Source organism: Macaca nemestrina, chromosome 18, assembly GCF_043159975.1.
Source record: "Macaca nemestrina isolate mMacNem1 chromosome 18, mMacNem.hap1, whole genome shotgun sequence".
Taxonomy (NCBI): domain Eukaryota; kingdom Metazoa; phylum Chordata; class Mammalia; order Primates; family Cercopithecidae; genus Macaca; species Macaca nemestrina.
Window position 1 is genome coordinate 5,761,897 of NC_092142.1, and position 14,148 is coordinate 5,776,044.

The following is a 14,148-nucleotide window of genomic DNA, read 5'->3' on the forward strand; positions in this document are numbered from 1 at the left end:
ACCAGCTTTTTCTGTTTTTTTTTTTTTTTGAAATGGCGTCTTGCTGTGTCACTCAGGCTGGAGTGCAGTGTCACAATCTTGGCTCATTGCAACCTCCACCTCTTGGTTTCAAGTGATTCTCCTTCCTCAGCTTCCTGAGTAGCTAGGGTTACAGGTACGTGCCGCCACGCCCAGCTGATTTTTGTATTTTTAGTAGAGATGGAGTTTCACCGTGTTGTCCAGGCTGGTCTTGAACTCCTGACCTCAGGTGATCTACCTGCCTCAAGTCCTCAGAGAAAAGTGGGTGGAGTGAGTGGGTCGGGGGTGAGCACAAGCCTTCCAGCATGTAGACTGAAGTGCAGCCAAGGATTCTTGGCAGCCAGGTGGGAGAGCTTTCCCAGCCTGGGGACTGAGCAGGAGCCATAGAACCCAGGTTGGCAGCAGAGGTCATGGGAGGCCCATACCCAAAGCTCGGGTGCTTTGGGAGTCCCATCAGACTGAGGCATGATGCCACCTTGACATTCCAAGCTGTTGAGGAATGAGGTGGACAAATGTAAGTGGTTTGTTCTCCCAGTCAGCAGCACCAGCAAAATCAGTGTGGGACCAGATTTGAATTTCCTTAACATAAGTAATCTGAGCTTTATAATTCATCCATTTCTTTTTTCCTGGCATTTTGTTGTCAGTGAAATTCTTCAGCAAAAGTCCAACTTGCTTAAGGCTGAATTATGACAAAAGGCAATTGCTTACATCTGGGGCTTTTGTTCTTGTTTGTCCCTAAACCCAGAGCACAGTGTGCTGGCTGCATTAGTGGACTGTCCTCTGCCTATTAAGACCACACATTAAAAACTGGGGAGAGGGGAGGAATTTGGACCACGTTTGTGGTTCTCAGAGCTATTTCCTCATATTAAGTTAGTATATTTGTGCCAAAATGATATTGCTCTAAGTATAAAATTGTATGATTAGTTGAGGTCTTCTGGAAACCTGTTGGGAGGATTCTGAGACTTGCTTAGCAAGAGACAGTTCTATGATCTGTCAGGGATTGCTGCCATGGGCACATATTGGGAGTGATGGCATGTGTCATTCCTGAAGTAGGAGGAGAGAACTTTTTGGTAACAGTTAACGAACACATTCATGGAGCATTTAGTTTTTGGATGGAACTGGGCTTAGTGTTTTGAGGCTTTTAGGAAATGAACTGGCTTTTGCTGGTAGGAAACTTCCAGTGAAGTTAATATAAATCAAGGCGTATAGACATGGAGCAGCGGCTAATAATTTAAAGTAGCAAGTAATCAATTCATTTATAGAGTGTTTGCCATATGCCAAGCACTGTCCAAAATGCCGGAGACACCGTGATGAATACATTAAGACAGATCAATTTCCTATTCTTGCATGGGAGACAAAATGGTAAACAAGCACAACAGACAAGTCCTCTAGTTCCAGACAGTGATGAGGACTCAGGAGAGAAAGACAGCTGGGTGAGTGGGAGGAGAGTGAGGGACTGTGTGGCTACTGTAGAAAAGGGGTTCGGGGAAGTCTTCCTCAAAAAGATGACATTTAAGCAGAGAACTGTGTGATATGAGGGAGCTGAATAACCCCGATAACTGCGGACATCTAGGAAGAAGAGTGTTCTAGGCAGAGAGAATAGCCAGTGCAGAAGCCTCGAGGCAGGAAGAAGCTTGGTGCATTTGCAGGAGAACAAGGATGCCAGCAGGGCTGGTGCAGGATGAGTAAGGGGGGAGTAGGAGGAGAGGAGGCTGGAGAGGGTAGCAGGGACCAGATTGTGCAGGACATTTTAGCTCATGGTGAGAAGTTCAGATTTTGCTTTAAACCTGATGGAAGACCACTGGAAAATTTGGGGGTAGGGAATGGCATGATCTGATTTATACTAAGTAATACTGGATCCTGTTTGAAGAATAGGTTGGTGAGAGGCAAGAGAGAAACAGGGAACCCATTTGGCCCAATTACACTAGTCCAGGATAGAGATCATGGTGGCAAGAACGTCATGGCTGTAATGGAGTTCGCAAAAAGTGATTGGATTGAGGATATCTTTAGAGTTGGAGCTGACAGGACTTGGGGATGGACTGGATGTGGGGTGGGGAAAGAAACTGAGATATTCCCTGAGTTTTAAAATTTGAGCCATGGCCCAGCTTCATAGACACACAACGTGAGCAGTGACTAAGAAACCCTTGTCTAGAACGGTCCTAAACTTGGTTTAATGCTCTGCTTTTCCCATCTTGAAATTATGATCCATCTTGGGGTGAGGGCCGCTTCCTTTTGCTCTAGGTGCATGCATTGTACAGCTGGCTGAGCCAGTGGGTGGTTGGTGGCCCCTTTTGTGGGGATGGAGGAGACTGGAAGAGAAACACTATATGGAAGGGAACATGGAGTTCTCTTTGGACCATGTTAAGTTTGAGGGACGAGTTGGGCACCCCAGCAGAGCTGCTGCGTGAGTCACCCGGTAGAGTGTTCAGACGGGGAAGCCTCCCTGGGGGGTACATTCTGAAAGAGGTGGGAGTTGGATCACCCTTTTGGGAAGAGAACATGTCAAGTTCATTCCCCTCCTTCTGCATGGAAAAAAGAGTCAGTGGCGGGACAATGCTGGTAATTCCTTTAGTGTAGTTTTTGTCTAAATTTTTATTTCAGAGTTTGCGGCAGATCGTACCTGTTGACTTATTGGGGAGGCATAATTTTCCACCTTCTAATTGCTTTGCATATATGTTCGCTTTCTTCTCACACAGTTGTTTTGCTCTTACCTTTCAGCCTAGGGTGACCACCAGTTCCAAAGGTGGCCTCTGCAGCCATCTGTTGAGATTTGAGGTGACCGAGCAACTCTAGTTTTAGAAACTTGAACCCATCATTTTACAAGTGATTCCAGGGGACTCCGTTGGAGGCAAAGAGCTGAGAAAGCGTTGGGGGACTGCAGAGCAGGGTCCTGCAGGGAGTGGGGCTTGGTGAATAATGCCTCAGTCTCTAGGTACAGAGGGCTTAGACTCTATTTCTTTCTGCTCTGTGACCCTGGGAATGTCATCTAATCTCCATGGACCTTAGTAAAATGAGGATAATAATATTTTCTGTTTCCCAAAGTTTCTGCAAGGTAGAAATAGGGCAATTCATGTAGAACCTTTAACTCAGGCCATGAAACAGGGTAAGGACTCAAAAATGCTAAGTGCTGCAACTACCACTGAGAACAGCTCTCCCTTCTGTGCTGGGGAAGGAGAGCTGGTCTTAGACTGCATTGTGAAGGAAGCCTCAAGCAGTCTCCTATCTGTACCCCAAAGCTCATTTCACCTTTTGGCTGTGTTGGTGCATATCCACACCCTCATTAGGATTGGTATTGCAATAGTCAGCAAAACCAGATGCTTACCTAGTTTTTCTTATTATGGACATGTGACAGTTTCTCCAGCATCTGTTTCCCTATTGTACAGCAGAGCTGTGCATTCGTGTGGTACAGGGAGAAGATGAGTTCTGATTAGACCTAAGCTGTCTGGGTAATTTTTGTTCTTTTACTCCTGTGATTGTTTCAGGGCCGCGCATACCACCCAAGACTAAGTCAGTCGCATTCCATGACCACATTAATCAATAAGGAGTGGTCGTACAACCTAGCATGGTTTGATTAGAGTAAGGCTCAGGACTTTTGTTCTTTGCCTAGTAGACATCAGTAAGGAAGCATGTGACCATTGTTGCTTTCAACATTCATTGGCTACTCAAGACGGGAGACAGAGTGTTTGGTGACATTGTTGCTTGATCAAACCATACCTAAAGTCCTACTTCGGTACTTTTCAGTTAAGTCATTCAATTTCCTTTAAAACTGTCACTTCTTTGAGGTTTTAACAATTATTTTCATTCAGTAGAGTCCCTCTGAGACAAATACACTCTGGGTGCCAGTTCTTCAAATGAATAGTGAAATAAGGTTGACCTGGTGACTGTGTCCATATGTAGCAATATCAGGAGGATTATTTGATTCAGAGCTTTTTGAATATGGCAAAAGGGTTATTTGATGATGATGGCACCCATATTCTGGAGTGATAACCTTTATATATTACTAAATATTTCACTTACGAGCTCTTATTTTTACTGTATGTATACTATGCAGTGGATTCCTGGTATAAATGTGTGCTTGTGTCTCTTTCAGGACATGGTAAGAACGCTTGGCTGTGTGTAACCAAGAGACTAGTCTTTCTTTGGGTCTAAGCTGGGGTGTTCTGCTTATACCTCTTATACTTGTCTGTGCTGGGGTGGGGTGCAAATGTTTATATCAGAATCCTATTGCTGTTTTCAGAGAAATAAAGGTATCTACATCAGTAGTGGGTTTAAACATTTGCCTTCAGAACTGAGTCTTTACCTTTGGTATTTCTGTGGAAGTTTTTTCCCTGAATGTACTCTGCAAATGTCTGCCGCTGTTGAGCTGTTGGCTTCTTGCCCTAGGTTTGGGTTCTCTCCCACGTCCTGTAGCTCCCTCTCTCTTGGTAAACCATGTGGTCCCAGTCCTTTGGTCAGCTGCCTCTTTCTATATCAGCTGTGTCATTGGTAGGGACTGTAAGTTTCCCTCTGTTTTGCTTTAAAAACAACCTGATTGGGGACCAAGCTAAAAAGGTAATCCTTTCTTGGGTAAAATCGTGGCACACCCAGTTGAATTATACTCACTGGATGCTTCTTATTTTGTTCCCCCTTAACTACCCCACCTCCCTCTCCAATTCAAAACTTTCCAGTTCAATGCCCTCTGATGCTTGCTTTCCCTTTAGATTTACAGATTTCATACCCAAAAGGCCATTTTCCCTCTTGGGATTTTTTTTTTTTTTTCCTCCGGCTGTGAGGACATCCTGACAGTAGTTTGTGCCAGGGGAAATCTGGCTGGAATTCTCAACTTCAACATAAATTTCATCTGCATTCCAAATTATATCCATCAATATTTGATACATTTTTTTTGTTGGAAAAAATATAACTTCATGAAAAAAGTAAAGAATTACCCAACGTTATTTAAAGTGCCTATGCACAGCACGTGCTTTGAGAAAATAGGAGGGTCACTGCAGGTCATTTCAGCTCTCATCATGGATGATCTGATGAGGCATGTTGATATCAATAACTCCAAATTCATGTTTTTGCCTCAATCTATATACATAAGACATCCAGGTCCCACCTTGTAAAATTCTTCTTTCCTGCAGTGTCTGGGTTTTGCAAATGCCTGTTCACCTCCCTGCCCTTTGCAGGCACCACGTGGCATCTGTCTAGTTCTTCTGCTTCCGTCCTCCCCCTTTTGTCAAGGATCCTCAAAGTGTTGGAGCCCATCATGGAGACATTGTTGTTCATCCCCAGGGGGCTGCTTTGACGCTCTGTGAACTACCTATCCTTGAAGCGAGAGGCAGGACTGTGTTCTGTTCTGGGTGGAAGCCAGTCTCTTCCTTAGTTCTCATTGTGCTTTGTGGCCCAAGCTGCACAGCAGCCCCAGAGGCCTCAAGTCTCAGCACGTCCAAGTCAGGCCAAGGGGCCCGTTGGGAAACAGGTGCTGTGCCCTCAAAAACCCTATTCCCCTTTTCCCTTCCTCTCTATTGTGCCCCTCAAAACAAGGTAACACAAAACACTCCATTCAAACCCAACTAAAGCCCTCGTGCATGCCCACCCATACAGACATGTGACCAGAGAGATCAGCTGCCGTCCACTTGCATCAGCAGTCAAACTGAGCTGCAGGCAGTTCTTAGCAGCCTCCAAACCCTGGGGCACTGCTGTGGGTGCTGGCTACATTTGGCTCCCTACCTCTCAACTGAGGATCTCTGTTCATGTGAAACAGTAGCAGTAAGAAGATTTAATTACTGAGTCTGCATTCGGCCGTGCTCATTGGGCTTCCTAAACACCCAGGAGCGACTTGCTCAGCAGAAGCCTTCTCTTTCCAATGCATGGGAGAGAGTGGTGGCCCCTGACGGGTTAAGACACATAACACCACCCCTTCCCAGCTTCCAGGTTTTCATTTTAACAAGGAACCTTCTGTACATAATGCCTGGACTTAAAGCAATGATGCCGATGGCCCGTTAGTGGGCTGGTGGGGAGATATTTTAGGATAGGTTGACCCTCCAGAAGCACCCCAACCGGATTGTGTGGAAGAAACTCCGCTAATTATGCCCCTAGGAATCTACCAGGGAAACGTACTTCCCCCAGGCTTGTGGAATAACATGGTGTGGGGGATTGTCAACAATCCCTTTCAGGATCTGTGCTGAGAGTTGGAACCTGAAAGGCTCTTTGCTTTCCAGCAGCCCACTACTTGGTGAAGGAGATAGACAAGCGCACAGAGAAGTATGGCAGCCCCATCACCTCTGTGGAGCTCCTGGGCTCTGGAGGCAGAGGGGAGTTCAAATCCTGCAGCGGACACTTAGTATGTGTGTGACGTTGTGCAAATCCACCTCTCCAGTCTCGGTATGCCCAGCTATAAGACAGGGAATAAAAAAGTCTTCTAGAGCTGTGGTGAGAATGACTGAGCACTTGCCTGGCACATCTTCAGCACTCAGAAAATGTCAGATTTAAATCATCATCATCGTTATATAAATTGTCAGGAGAGGGAAAACGGGAGAGCAATTAATGAACAGAAAACTACAGAGAAGTTATGATGTTTGAACCACGTCTCAAGGGATGCATGAGATTTCACGGGATGAAAGAGGAGAGAGTGCTTTGCAGAGAGAGAGAACTGCAAGAGCAAAAGGCTGAAAAGTAGGACCTCTATGTCACCCTTCATCTGGGGCTCCCAGTTGGCCCTTGCATTTGTCATTTGGTTTTTCCTGTGTGCACGTCTTGTCTTCTCCCCTCCTGGGAGTTTTCTATGCAATACAGAAGTGTGGAACATGCTGTGGGAGTGGAGTGAGATCAAACAGCTTTGCTGTGTTCTAAGGCATGACCTTCGCTGGTGGAAGGATGTAACGGTTAAGAGCATGGCCTCTGGAGCTGAGCAGTCTCAGCCCAGTCCCAGCTCTCTAGTCAAGTGATTCAGTCTTTGTGCTCTTCAGGGTTCCCACCTGCAAAGTGAGGATGATAACAGCACCTCCCTCAAGAGCTGGTGTGAGGCTTAAATAACTGACGTATGTTCAGCATTCAGAGTGGACCCTGGCGTGTGGTAAGTGCCCTGTAACTGTTCGCTGGTATCTGGCTTTTGCACTGGCTGCTCTGTCTGCCTAGAAACTTTTTTTGGCTTAGAAACCTACTTGGCTTGTTCCTGACTTCCTCCAGGCCTTTCCTCAGGGACACCTTTTCAGCAAGACTTTATCTGGCTGCCCTATTGACAATCCCAATCTTTTCCATCCACCTCCTGGCACCTGTTATCTCCACTTCCTGTTTCATATTTCTTCATAGTATTTCTCATCACCTTATATGCTGAATGTTTTCCTTATTTATTATTGCGTGTCTCTTCCAACCAGAATATGAGCTTCTTAGAGACAGGGATTTTTGCGTGTATGTTCAGTGCTGTATATGTGCATGTGGCAGAGTGTCTTACATATAGTAGTTGCTCGACAAATACTTGAATGAATGCATGGTCTCAGCCTCTTTGAATCATACTTTCCTTTTCTGTAAAACGGAGCTATTAGCCTATGTCAGGTGTTGTACAAGATGCCTGTTTAGAAATGACAAAGCACAGATACAGAGAAGAGGTAAATACAGAGAAGAGGTAATAATTATTATTGAAGGCAAGGATCATGTCATGTGTCTTCTTATTCCCACCATACACTTGGAAAATCACTATTCCATCCACCTACCTACTCATCCTTCCACTCACGTGTCCATCTACCCACCCATCCACCCACCCATCCTCCCGTCCCCCCATCAACACATCCAACCACCTATCCCCCCATTAACCCATTCACCCACACTTCCACCCACCCACCTACCCTTCCACTCAATCATGCAGTCATTCACCCATTCGCCCACCCATCCATCCACTCATCCATCCAGCCCCCACCCTACTCATCAATCCATCTACCCACCATTCCACTTAATCATCCATCCATCCATCCATCCTCCCACCTACCCAACCATCAACCCACCCACCCACCCTTCTACTCAATCACCCACTCTTCCACTCACCTGTTCACCCACCCACCCATCTGTCCATCTATCTACCCACCTATCCATCCACCCACCTTTCTACTCAGTAATCTACTCTTCCACCCGCCCACTCACCCACTCATCTACTCACCCATCTATTGAATCCCATCCATCCTGTTCCCCATGCATCCATCCCTGCATCTAACAAACGTTTATTGAATACACAGTGATTACTAGGCATTGGAATAACATTTATAACTAATAGTAATAAGTGAAAATTACCAAGAACTCACTACGTACTACATACCGTGTTAAGAATGTTGCATCAAATATTTGATTCAATTTTTGACAGTCATATGAAGTAGGCACTATTATCACATCTCCACTTACAGATGAGGAAACAGGCATGGAGAGGGTGGCAGCTTGCCCAGGAGTACATATCTAGGAAGTGGAGGAGCCTGAGTTCAAACCTAGGTTGGCTACCCCATCATACTCGCTCTTAACCCCCCAACTGTTTCAACTCACCTGGAGTTTGCAGCCCAACAGGAAAGACAGACATGGAACATGAAATTATGTAAATAGCAGGCACTCAATGTATGTGTTCAGTAGATGTGTGCTCTCTGAGTATTGGTTAATAATGAGGACCCCTTTTCTGGGGAAAGATTCAGTTTGTGAAAATTCCTATACCTGATGCTGTATTGAAAACCTCACTGCATTTTCTTTAGCCATTCATTTGTTGGCAGACTCTTAGGTGCTTCCATATCTTCACTGTTGTGGATGGTACTGCACCAAACTTGGGAATGCAGGCATCTCTCTGAGATCCTCATTTCGTTTCTTCTGGATATATACACAGAAGTGGGATTGCTGGATCATATGGTAGTTCTGTTTTCAATGTTTTGAGAAACCGCCATCTTGTTTTCCAGAACAACTGCATCATTTTACAATCACACCCAAACTGTGCAGGAGCTCCAATTTCTCCACATCCTGGCCAGCCCTTGTTATCTGCAATGGAATATTTTCAGCCTTAAAAAAGAAATCCTGACATACGCAACAACATGACTGAACCTGAAGGACATTATGCTAAGTGATGTAAACCAATCACCAAAGTACAAATACCATATGAGTCTACTTCTAGGAGATATCTAAAATAGCCAAACTCATAGAAACAGAATAGAATATTGATTGCCAGGGGAGTTTCTGTTCATGGGTACAGAGTTTCAGTTATGCAAGATGCACATGTTGTATATGCTGTACAACATTTTCCCATAGTTAACAATACTATGCACTTAAAAACTTGTCAAGATGGCTGGGTATGGTGGCTCACGCCTGTAATCCCAGCACTTTGGGAGGGCGAGGCCAGCAGATCACTTGAGGTCAGGAGTTCAAGACCAGCCTGGCCAACATGGCGATCCCATCTCTACTAAAAATACAAAAAATTAGCCAGGCGCGGTGGCGGGCACCTGTAATTCCAGCTACTCAGGAGGCTGAGGCAGGAGAATTGCTTGAACCGGGGAGGCGGAGGTTGCAGTAAGCCTAGATCATGCCTTTGCACTCCAGCCTGGGTGACAGAGCAAAACTCAGAAAAAACAAAAAAAAAAACCAAAAAAACCCCAAAAACTTGTCAAGAGAGTACATTTCATTTTACCTGTTCTTAAAACCTCATTGCTCCTGAATGGTTTGGAAGCTGCTGCCATCCCTGCATCTGGCGGGGACCACAGGAGCTGGGCTGTCCTGGGGCTACCTTGACCCATGCTCTGTGCTGAGGCCCCAGGAAGCAGCCCTGATGAGGAGAGTCTGTCCCTGGCCAGGAAACACATGCGCACCGCTGACTCCCACTCTCCCTGCGCTCCTTCCCAGCACAAGGCATTTCTCACTCCTCTATAATTACCCAGGCTAATTAAATAAATTGATCTGCTGATGTACACTTCACAGTCATTTCTGTGGTGTAATTTGGCTTTAATAGAACTGGCACTTGCGTGAGAGGAAATGAAAGCCTGGGGTAGAAGTGGGATCTTTTAATGTTCAAGAAAAATAATTTTTTCAGGGGGTTTCAGTTCCCTGCGTGTGCATAATGTATGTGCTTGCTGTCAGGATTAACTGGGAAACATCAACTGTCTGGTAGGAAGGATAGTGTGGGAGCCCCTTTGCCGTGAGAAAGTCAGACGGACAAGTCTTGACAAGAAGCTCATGATTTTGGAGGCAAAGCGGGCATGAAGTATACTGTTGGCTGCCTGGTGGTCAGAAAGTGAATTCTTTGCTCTGTGGGGATGTTCTGGGAAACGGCTGTTGACTCTGGTTGATAGACGGGAGTGTGTCAGCCTGACACACAGCAGGGATGGGAGGTGAGGTGTCCCTAGTCAGAATGGTGGTTAAGAGTGTGGTTTTGGGTCCAGTACCATTTAGTTCCCTTGTCAGCCTTTGCTGTTTGATGGATGTTTGTGTCTTTCTATAACTGACTCTCACTTCTAGAGCCTCAGTCCTCCTTTAAAATGCACATTGCAGGCCAGGCACAGTGGCTCACACCTGTAATCCCAGCACTTTGGGAGGCCGAAGCGGGCGGATCACCTGAAGTCAGAAGTTTGAGACCAGCCTGGCCAACATGGTGAAACCCCGTCTCTACTAAAAATACAAAAATTAGGCAGGCATGGTGGCGGGTGCCTGTAATCTCAGCTACTCAGGAGACTGAGGTGGGAGAATCACTTGAACCCAGAGGTGGAGGTTGTAGTGAGCCGATATTGTGCCACTGCGCTTCCAGCCTGGGCAACAAGAGTGAAACTCCGTCTCAATAAAATAATAATAATAATAATGATAATAATAATAATAATGCTGCATCTCATGGGGTTGTGAAGAGGAATACATGAGCCCAGCCAACTGCCCAATTGGTGAGAACTGTAGAAATGTTAGCTGCTCTTAGTGTTTGTACTGAAGGCAATCGTTCACCCACCCATCAATTATTAGCAAAAACCATAAACCAGATACTGCGCTGGTGGAACCAGGTTGACCCCAGATAGGTCTAAGCCTTGTTAAGGATGTGTCTCCCATCTGATTCCCTCATTCTGCCCACGATGGGAGTCAGATTATTGACTGTATCGATAGTGCCATATTGATTTATTTAACCCAACTATGTGCCAGACACTGCCCCAAGCACTTTGCAGGAGTTGCTTCAATAAAGAATATGTTTGTCGTCTCTTGAGTGCTGTGCCAGGGCTTTGACATGCATGATGTCATTCCATCTTCTAACTACTCTAAAAGGTAGATACATTCACTTTACCCCCTTTGGAGTTAAGGAAAGTGAGGCTTGGAATAGTTAAGTGGTTAGGGGCACATGGCTATTGGGAGAGAAAGGCAGGATTTGAACTTCAGGCTGTCTGATTCCAGGTTTTTAACCATGTCATTGAACCGATGCCTATTGATGGGTCTCAGGAGAAGGTTCCCACGGCCCCCAGGCGTATATGAATGGCATAAGATACAACTCAAGCTGTTATGAAGGTGACTAAAAATTTCATTGCAAACATTTGAGCCTTTCCTCTCTATGGAGACCGCATACGATGTGCTCAGTGCCTGTGAGTTTGGGAATTGGTGAGACTGTTTAACTAGAGCAGTCAAGGAGGAATTGAGGTTGGACCTCTGTTATCGCTTAGCCTGGGGATTCCTTATGAGTGACCCTGGTTATCTGTCTCGGATGTTTGCTTGAAGTTTTAGGCTCCAAGTCTCCTTTCTTCTTCTTCTTCTTTATTTTTGAGACATTTTCACTCTTGTTGCCTAGGCTGGAGTACAATGGCACGATCGCGGCTCACTGCAACCTCTACCTCCTGGGTTCAAGTGATTCTCCTGCCTCAACCTCCCGAGTAGCTGGGATTACAGGTGCTTGCCACCATGGCAGGCTATTTTTTTTTTTTTTTTGTATTTTTAGTAGAGACACGGTTTCACCATGTTGGCCAGGCTGGTCTTGAACTCCTGACCTTAGGTGATCCACCCATCTCAGCCGCCCAAAGTGCTGGGATTACAGGAGTGAGCCACCGCGCCCAGCTAGTCTCCATTCTTATTTTTGTACTTCCCCGCAGTATGGTCTGTTTGATCTTTTTCAATTTATTTGTTCAGCCGATGCCGCTTTCCTCTTATGTGCTCCCCCGAACACTGCCTGACTCCTGTGCTTGTCCACCCTGGGAGTGGCTGTGAGATGTTATAAACTCTTGTCCCCCAAGCTGAGCAGTTATATCCAACTTTTAAAAAGTTTGCATACATTTGACATATAACCCAGCAATTCCATTCCTAGGTATCTTTACTCTCAACTTTTACCCTCAAAAACTTTCAAATCTGCAGAAAAGTTGCAGACGTCTACAATGAACACCCTATCTACCCTTCACCAGTTGTCAAATATTTTCTTTCATTGGCTTTTTCTCGTACTGTCTGTCTTCACAGGCTCATACTTTATTGAACCCATTTGAGAGTCAGTAGCAGACATTACGTTTCACCCTGAACGTTTGATCACATATGGCCTAAGATCAAACACATTCTCTTACATGACCAAAATGTAATGAGCACACTCAAGAAATTTAATGATAATAAAATACTCCTGGGTGGGCACCGTGGCTCATACTTGTAATTCCAACACTTTGGGAGGCCAAGGCAGGGGGATCGCTTGAGCCCAGGAGTTTGAAATCAGCCTGGGCGACATGGTGAAAACCTGTCTCTACAAAAAAACTCATAAAAATCAGCCAGGCATGGTAGCATGCACCTGTAGTCCCAGCTACTCAGAAGGCTGAGGCAAGAGGATCACCTGAGCCCGGGAGGTTGAGGTTGCAGCGAGGTTGCAGCGAGTTTGCAGCGAGCTATGATTGTGCCTCTGCACTCTAGCCTGCGTGATAGAATGAGACCCTGTTTCAGAATCAAAAATACTCTTATTTGATACATACTCCATAGACAAATTCCCCAGTTTTTCTGATACTATTCTTTATGGCTTAAAAAAAAAAATCCAGTGTCCAAAGATAAAACATTGCATTTAGGTTTCACATTTTAAAAGACTTATTTACTTAGGCTGGGTGTGGTGGTGCATGCCTGTAATCTCAGCACTTTGGGAAGCCGAGGTGGGTGGATCACCTGAGGTCGGGAGTTCAAGATCAGCCTGGCCAACGTGGTGAAACCCCATCTCTAGTAAAAATACAAAAATTAGCCAGGCATGGTGGCACACGCCTGTAATCCCAGCTATTCAGGAGGCTGAGGCAGGAGAATTGCTTGAGCCCGGGAGGTGGAGGTTGCAGTGAGGCAAGGTCGTGCCACTGCACTCCAGCCTGGGCAACAGAGCCTGACTCCATCGCTAAAAAAAAAAAAAAAAAAAAAAAAAAAAAAAAAAAAAAAATTAAGATTATGGCAGGGCTAGGTGCGGTGTCTGATGACTGTAATCCCAGCACTTTGGGAGGCTGAGGTGGGTGGATCACGAAGCTGGGAGTTCAAGATCAGCCTGTCCAACATGGTGAAACCCCATCTTTGCTAAAAATATAAAAATTAAACAAGCGTGGTGGCACATGTCTGTAATCCCAGCTATTCAGGAGGCTGAGGCAGGAGAATTGCTTGAGCCCGGAAGGCAGAGGTTGCGGTGAAGCAAGATCATGCCACTGCACTCCAGCCTGGGCAACAGAGCGAGACTCTGTCTGGGGGAAAAAAAAAAAAAGACTTCTTTACTGTGGAGGCGTTCCCCGGCCCTCCCCTCCTCCTGCGCCCCTCTGTGTGTGTGTGTGTTAGGACACTGACATATTAAAACAGTCCAGTTCAGATATTTGGTGGCATATCCCATTTGCAAATGCAGGATGGATTTATGTGACTGCCGCAGCCTAGTAGATTCAGGGGAGGTCGCTTTGGCAGGAGGACTACATAAGTCCTCCTGGGTGCATCACATCAACAGGTAGATGATGTCACGGGTGGTGTTAAGGGAGACACATTTTAAAGTCACTTTGATGAGAAGAATCACTTCCTGCTTGAAACCTAGGCTGAAAACTAATTTCCCATTGAGGAAAAAACAAAAAAAAAAAGGAAAAAGCCTTGCTGTGTCCTGTGAGACATTGCCAAGTGCTCCCTTGGGACGTCTCGGGGGGTACTGTGCGCTTGCTCATGTCTGCTCTCCTGTGGGGTCCACAAGGTGCTGGGATACGG

At 45.7% G+C, this 14,148-nt stretch overlaps 1 protein-coding gene across 1 annotated transcript in view; it reads left to right on the plus strand.

Annotated features, from left to right (window-relative positions):
- The window catches only part of LOC105467818 (RNA binding fox-1 homolog 1), a 2,482,591-nt gene that overhangs the window by 101,596 nt on the left and 2,366,847 nt on the right, over nucleotides 1-14,148 (plus strand).